Source organism: Rhinopithecus roxellana, chromosome 4, assembly GCF_007565055.1.
Source record: "Rhinopithecus roxellana isolate Shanxi Qingling chromosome 4, ASM756505v1, whole genome shotgun sequence".
NCBI classification, from domain to species: Eukaryota; Metazoa; Chordata; class Mammalia; order Primates; family Cercopithecidae; genus Rhinopithecus; species Rhinopithecus roxellana.
The window spans coordinates 16,673,037-16,686,258 of NC_044552.1; positions in this window are offsets into that span (position 1 = coordinate 16,673,037).

The window sequence follows — 13,222 nt, forward strand, 5'->3', positions numbered from 1 at the left end:
GCAGCCCAGTCACACTTCTATAACCTTGTTTCTCTGTTCCCCGTCATCCTTGCCAGTATAGTAGGTAAAAACCTCAGCCTATGCCAGAAATATGATCTATTATGTATGTAGGAAAATATAATGTCATATGTGTGTATAAATGTGTGTGGGTATCTACATCTATATCTGCATATGCTCTTTAAGTTGATCCCAATCCCACTCTGACTCTGAGCCCAACCCCGTCATCTGCTTGGACTTTCATGCTCATTATTCTTAGGATTATGAGAGGCCATGGGGGCTTCTGCAGTAACAAGAATTAGCAGGCTGTTGCCTTCCATCCCATCCTTTCTGGTGAACCCCAACAGGCCTGCAGCCTCTCTGCCTTGTTCCCACCCGTCTCTAGGGCCTCAGCTTTCCCAGGCCTATGTGGTCTGAACTCCTTGCTTAGGTGTAGACTCTTGATGCCAGAGTCCAGCCTCTGGGCAGGAATAGTGAAGGAGAGGCAGAAGGCAGGTGCCAGGCCCCTGCTTGCAGGACTGGCACAACTGTGTCCCTTTGCACTGGTTGTCAGGGAGACCCTCTCCTGTCCCTTGTACACCCAAAGACTTCTCGTCTCCAGGCTCACCTTTCAGGAACTGAAAGCTTTTATAAACACCCAGATGATGAAAAGGTTTCTGCTTTCAGGCAGGGGACCTCTAAAGACCTGTCTTCCAGCTTGGAAGAGGAGGAGAGGGGAGCACACGGCAAACAACACACGTGTTGATATGCATGAAATATCCTGGCATGCAGGGAACACCTGCAGCTGGGAGATGTGGTTGCTGGAAGGTGGAGTGTGTCTTTTAAGCACATCGGGACAGAGCAATGATGCGAATGGGCAGAGGGAGCTGTGACTGTGCATGAGATTTTGCATATTAACACCAACAGCAAATGGTTAGATATACCCGACTCTTTCCCTGTGTGGTTTTCCTCATTGTTAAAGAAAGATCTTTGGAGGAGAGTCTCCTTGTGTCTTCTTTGCTACTGTATTAGTCAAGACTCTCCAGAGAAACAGAAACAATAGGAGATATATGTGTAAGCAGACTTTTCCTTTCAGATGTTGGCTCACACAGTTGTGGGGGCAGGTAAGTCCAATATGCACAGGGCAAGCCAACAGGCTGGAAATGAGGGTAAGATTAATGCTGCAGTCTTAAGTCTGAGTTCTGAGGGGCAGGCCAGGCAGGCTGGAAACCCAGGAAGAGTTTCTAAGCTGCAGTGTTTAGGTCAAATACCTTCTTTGGGAAACCTCAGTCTTTGCTTTAATAGGAACTCCAGCTGACTGGGTGAGGCTCACCCACATAATGTAGGGTAATCTGCTTTAATCAAAATCTACTGATCCAAATATTAATCTCATCTAAAAACTACGTTCACAGCAACATCTAGACTGGCATTTGCCCAAACAACTGGATACCATAGCCAAGTTGACACACAAGATCAACTATTGCAACTTCTTTGCAAACTTCAAGAGAAACAGAGAAGAATGAAAGCCGGGCTGCATACCTGGCATAAAGTGCCAAAGCTCAGTCTGTGAAGCAGCATGTTTCTCACGGGGCCCAGAGGGTGTCTATACTTAGAGAGATTCTTTTCAATTGAACGGATTTCACTTGACTTCAAAAGTGCTTGAGTCAAATGCTTCAAGATGGTTGACTAGAGGCATCTGGTACTCACCTCCTCCACCAAGAAAAGCCAACATAGTAAGTTGATAATCACACTTTGGATAGATCATCTGAGAGAGAATGCCGGAATTCAATAGAGAAGTGACAGGAAATACCCAAGGCGAGGAAGGAGAGGGAGGCAAGGCAGCTTACTTGGCTGGGATTGGCTGGGAGCCCAGAGAGGCCTCCTAGTGCAGAGAAAGAGTAAGTGGGTGACCCTCAGCGGTCCACATTCCCACCGTGGACATCTGCAATTCCAGCTATGGGAGAGATTCTTGACTCTCATGAGCCCTGAGACTAAAATAGGGAGCTGTCTTGAGACGGCATGACAGCGTTGCTCCAGAGAGGGAGTTCACATCCCCCCAGACCTAAACAGCTACAGCACAGTGCCATTTTGACAGCCCAGCCCCCACCAGACCACATCCTGTTCTGGGGCTCAACCACCCCTGCATCTCCACATCCCTGAAGTCCCACTGACATCCCCCATCCGCAGCTGCTGCCGCTGCTGCCGCTGCTGCCGATTGCTGCCACCAGAACTAAAGCATGAGCCACTGGGAGTGACTCCACCATCTCCAGCAAAGGGGCTACTGTGCACTTACAAGCACCCTAAGGTCAGGCTCTGCCACCCACAGCCGCCACCTGGAACTGAAGTGCATACTTCCCAGCCATCTGCCTACAACACTACCATTGAAAAGCAAACCCACTCTCCCCAACAGCAGAGCTGCAGTGCGGCTGCTGCTGCCCCTGTACCTGAGCATTTTGCCAGGGCGCAGGGATCAGCCGACCCCTACTCGCCACAGCCAGCATACGCATGCACCGCCAGGGATCCTGAGGACAGGCCCGCCCAGCCCAACTCCACCTCCCAGGGTCCAAGCGTGCTGTGTAGAGGCATATGAATTGCCCTGCCCCATCCACCGTCATTGGCACCTGAGCACTCCTCCTAAGGGCCTGAGGATGGGCTCACCCAACCTGCCACTACCCCCACAGCTGTCATACCCACACACACATGTCACCTGGGGACTAGCCCACCCAGGCCTTTGCAGCCACCACCAACACCAGCATGGATAGGATGGAAGCTAGAGGATGATCTGGCCATAGCTGCCATCATTGCCCCCGCCATGCCTGCTGCCTAGGAACCTGAGCCCCTCCCCAACTAGCCTACCATGGCCCCTTCCAGCACCTGAGCAAGCCTCCTGGAGGCTCAAGAATCAACCTGCCTGGAACCACTAACCCCAGGACCAGCATAAACTGCTCTGAGGCCCAAGAACAGGCATGCTGTTGGCCCACTGCTGCCACCGCTAGAGCCTGAGGACTGGGCCACCTGTTGCTGCTGTCCCCAGCAAAACTTCCCCACAGCCTCCAGTAACAGCCACACTCTAAGCCACTAAGGAAATCACAGACACCACTGACACTGTTTACAACTGAAGAACTCACACAGAGACTACACTACTGCATGCATCTAGAATCAAGGCCAAAGTGCCCTACCTAATCAACACCACAGCTACATCTTCAGAAAAAAATGTCCTTCCCTGTGAAAGCAAATCCAAAAAATCAGAAGCAACTGTTACACCAGTTGCACAGATAATCAACATAAGGACATAAGAAACATTAAAAGCGAGGAAATAAGACACCTCCAAAGGAACACAATAATTCTCCAAAAACAGATGCCAGTGAAAAAAAATGAAATGCCAGAAAAAATTCAAAATAGTGATATTAAAGAAACTCAGTGAGATACAAGAGAATACAGATTCAACAATACAAAGAAATCAGAGAAGCAATTCAGGATATGAATGAGAATTTCACTAAAAAGAAATAGATATAATTAAAAAGAACTAAACAGATATCTTGGAACCTAATAATTTATTGAATGAAATAAAAAATACATTCAAGAGCTTGAACAAGGAACTAGATCAAGCAGAAGAATCTCAGAATTCAAAGACAGGTTTTTAAAATAACCCAGTCAGGCCGGGTGTGGTGGCTCAAGCTTGTAATCCCAGCACTTTGGGAGGCCGAGACGGGCGGATCACGAGGTCAGGAGGTCGAGACCATCCTGGCTAACACGGTGAAACCCCGTCTCTACTAAAAAAAATACAAAAACTAGCTGGGCGAGGTGGTGGACGCCTGTAGTCCCAGCTACTCGGGAGGCTGAGGCAGGAGAATGGCATAAACCCGGGAGGCGGAGCTTGCAGTGAGCTGAGATCCGGCCACTGCACTCCAGTCCGGGCAACAGAGCGAGACTCCGCCTCAAAAAAAAAATAAAATAAAAATAAAAAATAAAATAAAATAACCCAGTCAGACAAAAATAAAGAAAAAAATAAAAGAGAAGGAACAAAGCCTCCAAGATATATGGGCCACCATAAAGCAACCAAATATTTTAAGTTTTGATATTCCAGAAGGCAAAGAGAAAACTGAAGGGACAGAAAACCTATTCAATGAAACAATAGGTTAAAACTTCTCAAGTCTAGCAAAAGATCTAGACACACAGAGGCAGGAAGCTCAGAGATTTCCAAAGAGATTCAATTCAAAAAGATCTTCTTCATTATAGTCAAACTGTCAAAAGTCAAAGACAGAATTCGAAAACCCGCAAGAGAAAAATGTCACTTATAAGAAAACTTCATCAGACCAACAGCAGATTTCTCAGCAGAAACCTTACAGCCCAGGAGAGAATGGGCTGATACCTTTAAAGTGCTGAAAGAAAAAAAACTGCCAGCCAAGAATACTATACCCAGTAAAGTTATCCTTCCTAAATGAAGGAGAAATGAAATCCTCTCCAGACACGGAAAAGCTGAGAAAATTCATCATCACTAGACTGGGTCTACAAGAAATGCTTAAGGTAGTCCTATACCTGGAAACGAAAAGATAACATCTACCGTCATGAAAAGACATAAAAGTATAAATAAAACCCATTGGGTAGAATGAACACGGAACTAAGGAAAAGAAGGACCCTAATGTTACCACCAGAGGAAACCACCAAATCACGATGATAAATAATAAGACAGAAATAAAGGACAAAGGATATACAAACAACCAGAAAATGATCAATTAATTAACAGGTATAAGTCCTCACATATCAACAGTAACCTTGAATGTGAACAGCCTAAATTTCCATTTAAAGATATAGACTGGCTGAATGAATTTTTTCAAATGACCCAACTATATGCTTTCTAAAAGAAACTGACCTCTCCTATAAAGACACATATAGACTGAAAGTAAAAAGATGGAAAAAGATACTCTATGCAAATGAAAGCCAAAAGCAAGCAGGAGTAGTTATAGTTACATTAGATAAAACAGACTTTAAGTCAAAAACAATAAAAAGTGACCCAAAAGGTTTATTATATAATGATAAGTAGATCAATTCAGCAAAATGATATAACATATCTAAATATATATGCATCCATAATTGGAGCACCCAGATATATAAAGCAACTATTATTAGATCCAATGGGAGAGATGGACTCTAATACAATAACAGTTAGGGACTTCAATACCCCATTCTCAGCATTAGATCATCTAGACAGAAAATTTACAAAGAAACATTGAATTTAGAATATCTTAGACAAAATCGACCTAACAGATGTTTACAGAACATTTCATTCCACAGCTACAGAATACACATTCTTCTCATCAGTACATGGAATCAGCATTATATCATATATCTTTTTGGATCACAATGTAATAAAACTAGAAATCGATAAAAGGAGAAGCTTTGGAAACTGCAAATACAGGAAATTAAACAGCATTCTTCTGAATGACTATTGGGTCAATGGAGAAATTAAGGAGGAAGTTGAAAAAAAATTTGAAACAAATGAGAATCAAAATACAACATACCAAGACAGGCATGGTAGCTCGGCTCAGGTGCATGACTCTAGCTACTCAAGAGGCTGAGGTGGGGAGGCCTGCATGAGGCCAGGAGTTTGAGACCAGTCCGAGCAACATAGCAAGGTCCTGTCTCCTAAAAAAAAAAAAACACAAAGTTTCTAAATTAGCCAGGTGTGGTGGGTGCCTGCAGTCCCATGTGGTCCCAATACTTGGGAGGCTGAGGTTGGAGGATCACTTGAGCCCAGGAGCTGGAGGCTGCAGTGAGCTATGATTACAACACTGCACCCTAGCTTGGATGACAAAGTGAGATCCTCTCTCTAAAAACAATATAATAAACACACACACACACACACACAACATACCAAAACCTATGGATTACAGAAAAAGCAGTGCTATGAGGGAATTTTATAGCAATAAACATCTGCATCAAAAAAGTAAAAAGATTTCAAATAAACAATCTAATAATGCCCCTCAATGAATTAGAAAAGCAAGAACAAATCATACCCAAAATTAGTAGAAGGAAAGAAATAATAAAGATCAGAGCAGAACTAAACAAAATAGGCTTTAAAAATATAAGGGATCAATGAAACAAAAAGTTATACTAGCTAGACTAACAAAGAAAAAATAAAGACCCAAATAAACAAAATTAGAAACAAAACAAACAAACAAAATTACAACTGGTAACACAGAAATGCAAAAGATCATCAGGGACTATTATAACTGTATGCTAATCAACTGGAAAACCTAGAAGAAACGAATAAATTCCTAGACACACACAACTTACCAAGATTGAATCAGGAAAAAATAGAGAACTCGAATAGATCAATAATGAGTAATGAGATTGAATCAGTAATAGAAGGTCTCCTAACAAAGAAAAGTCTGTGACCAGATGGTTCACTGCCAAATTCTAGCAAACTTACAAAGAACAAATAATACAAATTCTCCTCAAACCATCTCAAAAAGTCAAAGAGGAGGGAATTCTTCTTAACTCATTCTGAAAGGCCAGCATTGCCCTGATACCAAAACCAGACAAGAATGCAACCAAAAACAAACTACAGACCAATATCCTTGATGAACATAGATACAAAAATCCTTCAAAAAAAATTAGCAAACCAAATCCAACAGCGTTATCAAAAAGATAATACACCATGATCCAGTGACCATACTACACAAAGCAATCTACAGATTTAATGCAATCCCTATTAAAATACCAAGGGATGCAAAGATGGTTTATCTCAGGGATGCAAAGATGGTTTAACATATGTAAATCAATAAATGTAATACATCATATCAACAGAATAAAGGACAAAAACCATACGATCACTTCAATAGATGCAGCATTTGGTAAAATTCAACATCCCTTCATGATCAAAACTCTCAACAAACTAGACATCGAAGGAACATACCTCAAAATAATAAAGGGTATATATGACAGACTTACAACTAACATCATACTGAGTGGGGTAAATCTGAACGCCTTTCCTCCAAGAACTGGAACAAGACAAAAATGCCCACTTTCACTACTCTTGTTCAACATAGTACTGGAAGTTCTAGGCAAAGCAATCAGGCAAGAGAAAGAAATAAAAGGCATCCAAATTGGAAAAGAGGAAGTCAAATTGTTCCTCCTTGCAGATGACATGATTTTATGTCTAGAAAAACCTAAAGGCTCTGCCCAAAAAAGGAAAAAAAAAAAAAAAAAAAAAAAAAAAAAAAAAACAACCCTTAGGTATGATAAATAAATTCAGAGAAGTTGCAGGATACAAAATCAACATACAAAAATCAGTAGCATTTCTATATACCAATAATGAACAATCTGAGAAAGAAATCAAGAAAGCATTCCCATTTGCATTCACACACACACACACAAATACCTAAGAATAAATTCAACAAAGGAGGTGAAAGACCTCTGTAAGGAAAACTACAAAACACTGAAGAAAAAACATTGAAGAAGAAACTAACAAACGGAAAGCATCCCGTGTTCATGCATTGAAAGAATTAATATTGTTAAAATTACCATATACCCAAAGCAATCTACAGATTTAATTCAATCCCCATCAAAATACCAATGTCATTTTTTATAGAAATAGAAAAAAATCCTAAAATTTGTATGGAACCAAAAACAGTCTAAATAGCCATACAAAATCCTGAGCAACAAGAACAAAGCTGGAAACATCACACTCTCAAGTTTAAAATATATTGGCTTGTAACCAAAAAGTACTAAAGTACTTTTTGTACTTTAAAGTACAAGGCTAAAGTAACAAAAAAAGCATTGTATTGGTAGGAATGAAGGGGGAATGAAGAGACGTTGGTTAATGGGTACAAACATACAGTTAGATTACAGGAATAAGATCTAACGTTCGATGGTAGAGTAGGGTGACTATAGTTAACAACAATATACTGTATATTCCAAAATAGCTAGAAAAGAGGAATTGAAATATTCCCAATCTATAGAAATTATAAATACTTGAGGCAATGGATACCCTAAATATCCCAAATTGATCCTTATCCATTCTATGTATCAAAATGTCATGTGCCTGTAAAATATGTACAAATATTATGTATCAATAGTAAAATGTTCAAGTCTTGTTACAACAGCATGTTTACAAACATTAACTTTTAAGTCAGACAGACAGAGGTGAATCCCAGCTTTACAATTTGCCAGTTGGGTGACCCAGGGCAACTTAGGTGGCTTCTCTGAGCCCCAGTTTACTCATCTCAAAATGAGGAGAATAACTTTCCGATAGGGGGGCATGTTTAATGTGTTTAGCACAGTGCCTCACACAGAGTTAAACACTCAAGAAATTGTAGCTTTTTGTAGAATTACCAAGAGCTGTAAATGGAACCGCCTTTATTTGATCTTCATAGAAACCATCAATATCCCATCCCATTAGCCTTTGGGTACTAAGTTCATGGTTTATGTTGACTTGACTTGATGTCTGTCTTTTTTCCCTCAAGTCTCAGTGGGGAATGAAAGCTCTCCCTATTTGGGCCCTGGAAACTGTAGCTGGCTCCATCCCATGCTCTTTACCTTACCTTCCTGCCCAGGCAATCCTCAGCTCAATAGAAAGCTCAAGCCCTACAGATGTCAGTTCAGTTGAACCAGAGGTTCAATTATGCTGTGTATCTATCTGCTCCAGGGTAGCCTCTGCCTCAGAAGAAGACAAGATAAGTGGTTGATCTGCCACTGACGCTCTGCCCCCAGGAGCTTTTGTTTCTCCATTCCTGGCTCCTGGAGGTAAGGACAATTTCGGAGAAAGTGGTTGCTGTAAGAGATCATTGTTACATTGTTACAAGAAGGCAAATCTCTCCAATGCTCAGCTTCAAGGTGTAGGTAATGTTAGGGTGCCCTATTTTTGGGATTCTCCCATTTGTCTGGCAACCAGAAAATACAAGAAAATACAGCACAGTCTTGCTATTAAGCACCTTGCTGTTCCAGAGGTTCAATTTTACTGTGTAGCTGTTTCTCTGTCTAAGACCTGTAAATTCTACATCACAGATACTGTTTTGGGTATGGTTACATTCAGGAAGCTCCTGAGTCCCTGAGCCATTATAGCATCATCTCTCTTCAGCAAATACGGGACATGGGACACTGGCGTATAGCCACAAAAGGAGAAATGTGTCCACCAGGAAGTCCCATCAAAGAGCACAAGAAAATGAAAAGGGACCAGGCAGTCTTACCACTGCTCTCCATCAGGCATTCTCCTTTTTTTTTTTTTTTTTTCTAATTATGTGTAGTCATCTTTCCTGGAAAATGTAAATCTCACTCAGTGAAATTACTCATATTTATAGGCCCTGCCTGTACCAAGCGGCACTGAACTCTGTTAAAAATGATAGAAGGTAGATGCCTTTGAAGGTTGGGATCAGCCAGCCAATTGTTTCAAGATTCACCTCAATTGACTTTAAGACGCACATGGGTATCATTTGGCAATAAAGCAAGTTTTATTAAAGTTAGGCAACTTTCTGTGAGAGACAGACATAGAATCCTGACAAAGAGAAGAGCTAAAATTAAACAGACACGTGGAATACTGAAGAGCTGAATTCAAACAGAAACTCGATGTCATCCAGACAATAATATTCCATCTACAAGTGCCCTCTCCCCACCTCGAGGATGGGAACTTCCTTGTCACATCAGACCCTTGTAAAAGGCCTCTGTGAAAACTGATGAAGGGTTTGGGTAGCCAAAAACTCTCTTTCTAATGCCATACTTAAAGTTCTCCTAAACTTTTAAATCCAACATCCCCTAAACAAATACGTCCATGTATTCATAATAAAACAATTTTTTTTCAGAAGAGGATTCAATTAAAAAAAAAATTCCTATGTCCCTGCTCTTCAATGTTTTGGCCATTGCACAGTAACGGTGTGCCTCATTCTCTCTTTTAAAACCAAATGCACGTCCCCAACCATGGAAGATATTGAGCCATTAAATTTGGGGTGCTTCTGCAAATGAAGTTTTGTATATGTTTACTTCTTGGTACAAAAGAAATTACATGCACATTACACTAACATCAGAAAATATAGACAAACAAATGAACCATATCAAACAGCTAAAATTCCAATCACCGAGAAATGATACATGCATATAAACATACCTGCACATTATATGCGTTCCATATGCCACACAAATGTATGAGTAAATAATTTGTCTTCATGAGCATGCAAACATATACATACATCATATGTGTCCTATGTAAAAATATATATACATCATCTTCTGCTTGCATACAAACATATATGTATGCAGAGCAGATGTATCTCTTATGATACAAGCATATGCATACATTATATGTGTTTTTCATATACACGCAAACACATATGCATACTACATGTGCCTGTCATAGTCACACAACCATATGCACATAATATGTGCCTTTCATATGCCTGCAAACACACATGAACCTCATTGTCTTTTATGCACATATATACATATATACGTGTCATATGTGTCTTTATCTGTATCTGTGATTTTCCAAAACTAAGATAATGTACACATTGTGTACATCCTCTATTGTCACCTGATTTTTCACTTTGTCTTTTTTTTTGTTTCTCACTTTCACAGGATATACATCTTTCCACACCAATAGACCTTCTTTTCCGATGTAGCATTATTTTTCATAGTTGGCGAATATACAGTTATGGACTCATAACAGCAACGCATCTAATCATCCTCTACGGTTAGACATTGAAGTAGTTCATGCCAGTGTTTCCAACAGAGCATCTTGGATTTGTCATAGTGTCAAGCATAGTTTGAGGGTCACATGTAACTTCTTACTCTACCAGACCTTCATAGCTTAACGGTTTGTCATTTCTGTGGCATATTTCAGCCTTGGAGGAGAGTCACTTAACTACAGTTTTTTTTTTTTTTTTTTTTTCTTTTTTTTTTTTGAGACGGAGTCTTGCTCTGTCACCCGGGCTGGAGTGCAGTGGCCGGATCTCAGCTCACTGCAAGCTCCACCTCCTGGGTTCACACCATTCTCCTGCCTCAGCCTCCGGAGTAGCTGGGACTACAGGCGCCCGCCACCTCGCCCGGCTAGTTTTTTGTATTTTTAGTAGAGACGGGGTTTCACCGGGTTAGCCAGGATGGTCTCGATCTCCTGACCTCGTGATCCGCCCGTCTCGGCCTCCCAAAGTGCTGGGATTACAGGCTTGAGCCACCGCGCCCGGCCTTAACTACAGTTATATTTCCTCTTCTATCCTGGCTTGTGGCCGGGGCTGTGCCTGAAGGACAGGGCTTCATGTTGGACAGATTTCTGGATTTTTGAAATGTAACTCAGTCCCATTTGGTTCAATAACCATTTATTAGGCTTTGCCCCACATGCACATAGTAGATTCTCTGTAAACATGGGTTGGATGAAAACATATTTTTACAAATGGAATCCCACAGCACCTGGCAAGCCACTTCATTCTTAGTTGTGTCAAAGGCAGTACAATGAGGGTCAGCTGTGATGTCAGACAGGCGTGGGGTCCAGCCGTGGTTCTGTGTCTTACAAAAATCTATGACCGTGTAATACGTAACTTCTCAAGCCTCTGTTTCCTTACCTGCAAAATTTGGTTAATTACGACACCTTCCCCATGGGGCTGTGAAGATGACACAGACAGTGTAAGTAAAATACTTCGCACAATGTCCGGTATGCAGGCAATGTGAGCTGTCATTATTATGATTATTGGCTCTTGCTTCCTGAGTAAGATAAATGAAGCATTCGAATTAAGTGCTAAGCTCTTAGTGGATACTAAGTTGGATTTAATTAAGTAGTTTTTCAGTTAGTATAAGGGGGTAAAAAAGAGAAGAAGAAAAGTTGCTTACTGCGAAATCTTCCTGAATCTCCACAGGGCCTATCCACCCAAGTTTGTTGACCGGGCCATCTGGTGAGTAAGCGAGTCTGTCGGAGGTTTTCTCTAGGTTTAGTGGGTGTGATGATAACACAATCCTCAGTGACTGCACGGTGTGTTTTATCTGAGGGCCTCAGGGCCTGAATTGTGATACTTATGTGTATGGCTTTTGTTTCCAGATGGAGAAATTGCACTGTAGAGAATTCTTTAAAAGCAATGACCCAATATTGCAGATTGCTGAACTGTATCCACACCCAAGACTGAGCATTGGATCAATCCAGAATATATATCAGGTGTTCTGCAATGTCTGCCTGAAACCATGACTCTGCCTCCTCCAGCTGTTGCTACATCTCACTATGGGTTTCCTGTGACATTTTGAGCAAGTATGCCTCTGTGACAGGGGTTCTTACACTCCAGAATGGATGAGAAGCACCGTAAGTGGCTTTTAAAATGCATATTCCCTGGCCGTTCAGTGGCTCTATGGGTCAAGAATCTGAATTCTCAACCACCTACAAGGTTCTAGTGTCAATGGTCTGTGGGCTGCACATTGAGAAACCTGTTCAGTGAGTGCAACAAAGGCTCCACATGTGAGAAAGGAAGCATCAGGTCTCTTGAACCCGTTCTTTAATCTCTAGGCTGCACCTTCTCTTTAAAATCTGCTAATAACACCATGCGAGAAAACATCTGAGCTTGAAAAGCCCATGTTCCAACACAATTATCCTTCACTGCTCTGGAAAATTAACTGTTTGCTTTGATTATCCCTTTGTTAAACTCCAAAGTCAAAGAGCTCTGAAAGGCATATGGTTATTTTATTTAAGGTTTCAGGTGACTTCAGTTGCCAAATATTTAAAAAATTTTAAATTGCTACATGACCTCTTAGTAGTACAATTAGATTTCCTGACAATAAAAATAAGGCGGCCGGGCGTGGTGGCTCACACCTGTAATCCCAGCACTTTGGGAGGCCAAGGCAGGCGGATCACGAGGTCAGGAGATCGAGACCATCCTGGCTAACATGGTGAAACCCTGTCTCCACTAAAAAATACAAAAAATTAGCCAGGCATGATGGCGGGCGCCTGTAGTCCCAGCTACTAGGGAGGCTGAGGCAGGAGAATGGCGTGAACCCGGGAGGCAGAGCTTTCAGTGAGCCGAGATCGTGCCACTGCACTCCAGCCCGGGCAACAGAGCAAGACTCTATCTCAAAAAACAAAACAAAAAACAAAAAAAAAAAGGCTTTTGGTTTTCACCATTTATAGTAAGTACAGCTAATATTAAGTATAATTTTAAAAGCCCTTTATTTTCTCAGAAAGAAAAAAATAATCAAAATCTGTTCAATGTGGTATTGAATAATTAAAAACAAAAGAACAGTATTCTTCGCAGTGTTTAATATTAATTGCTTTTTTACCCTT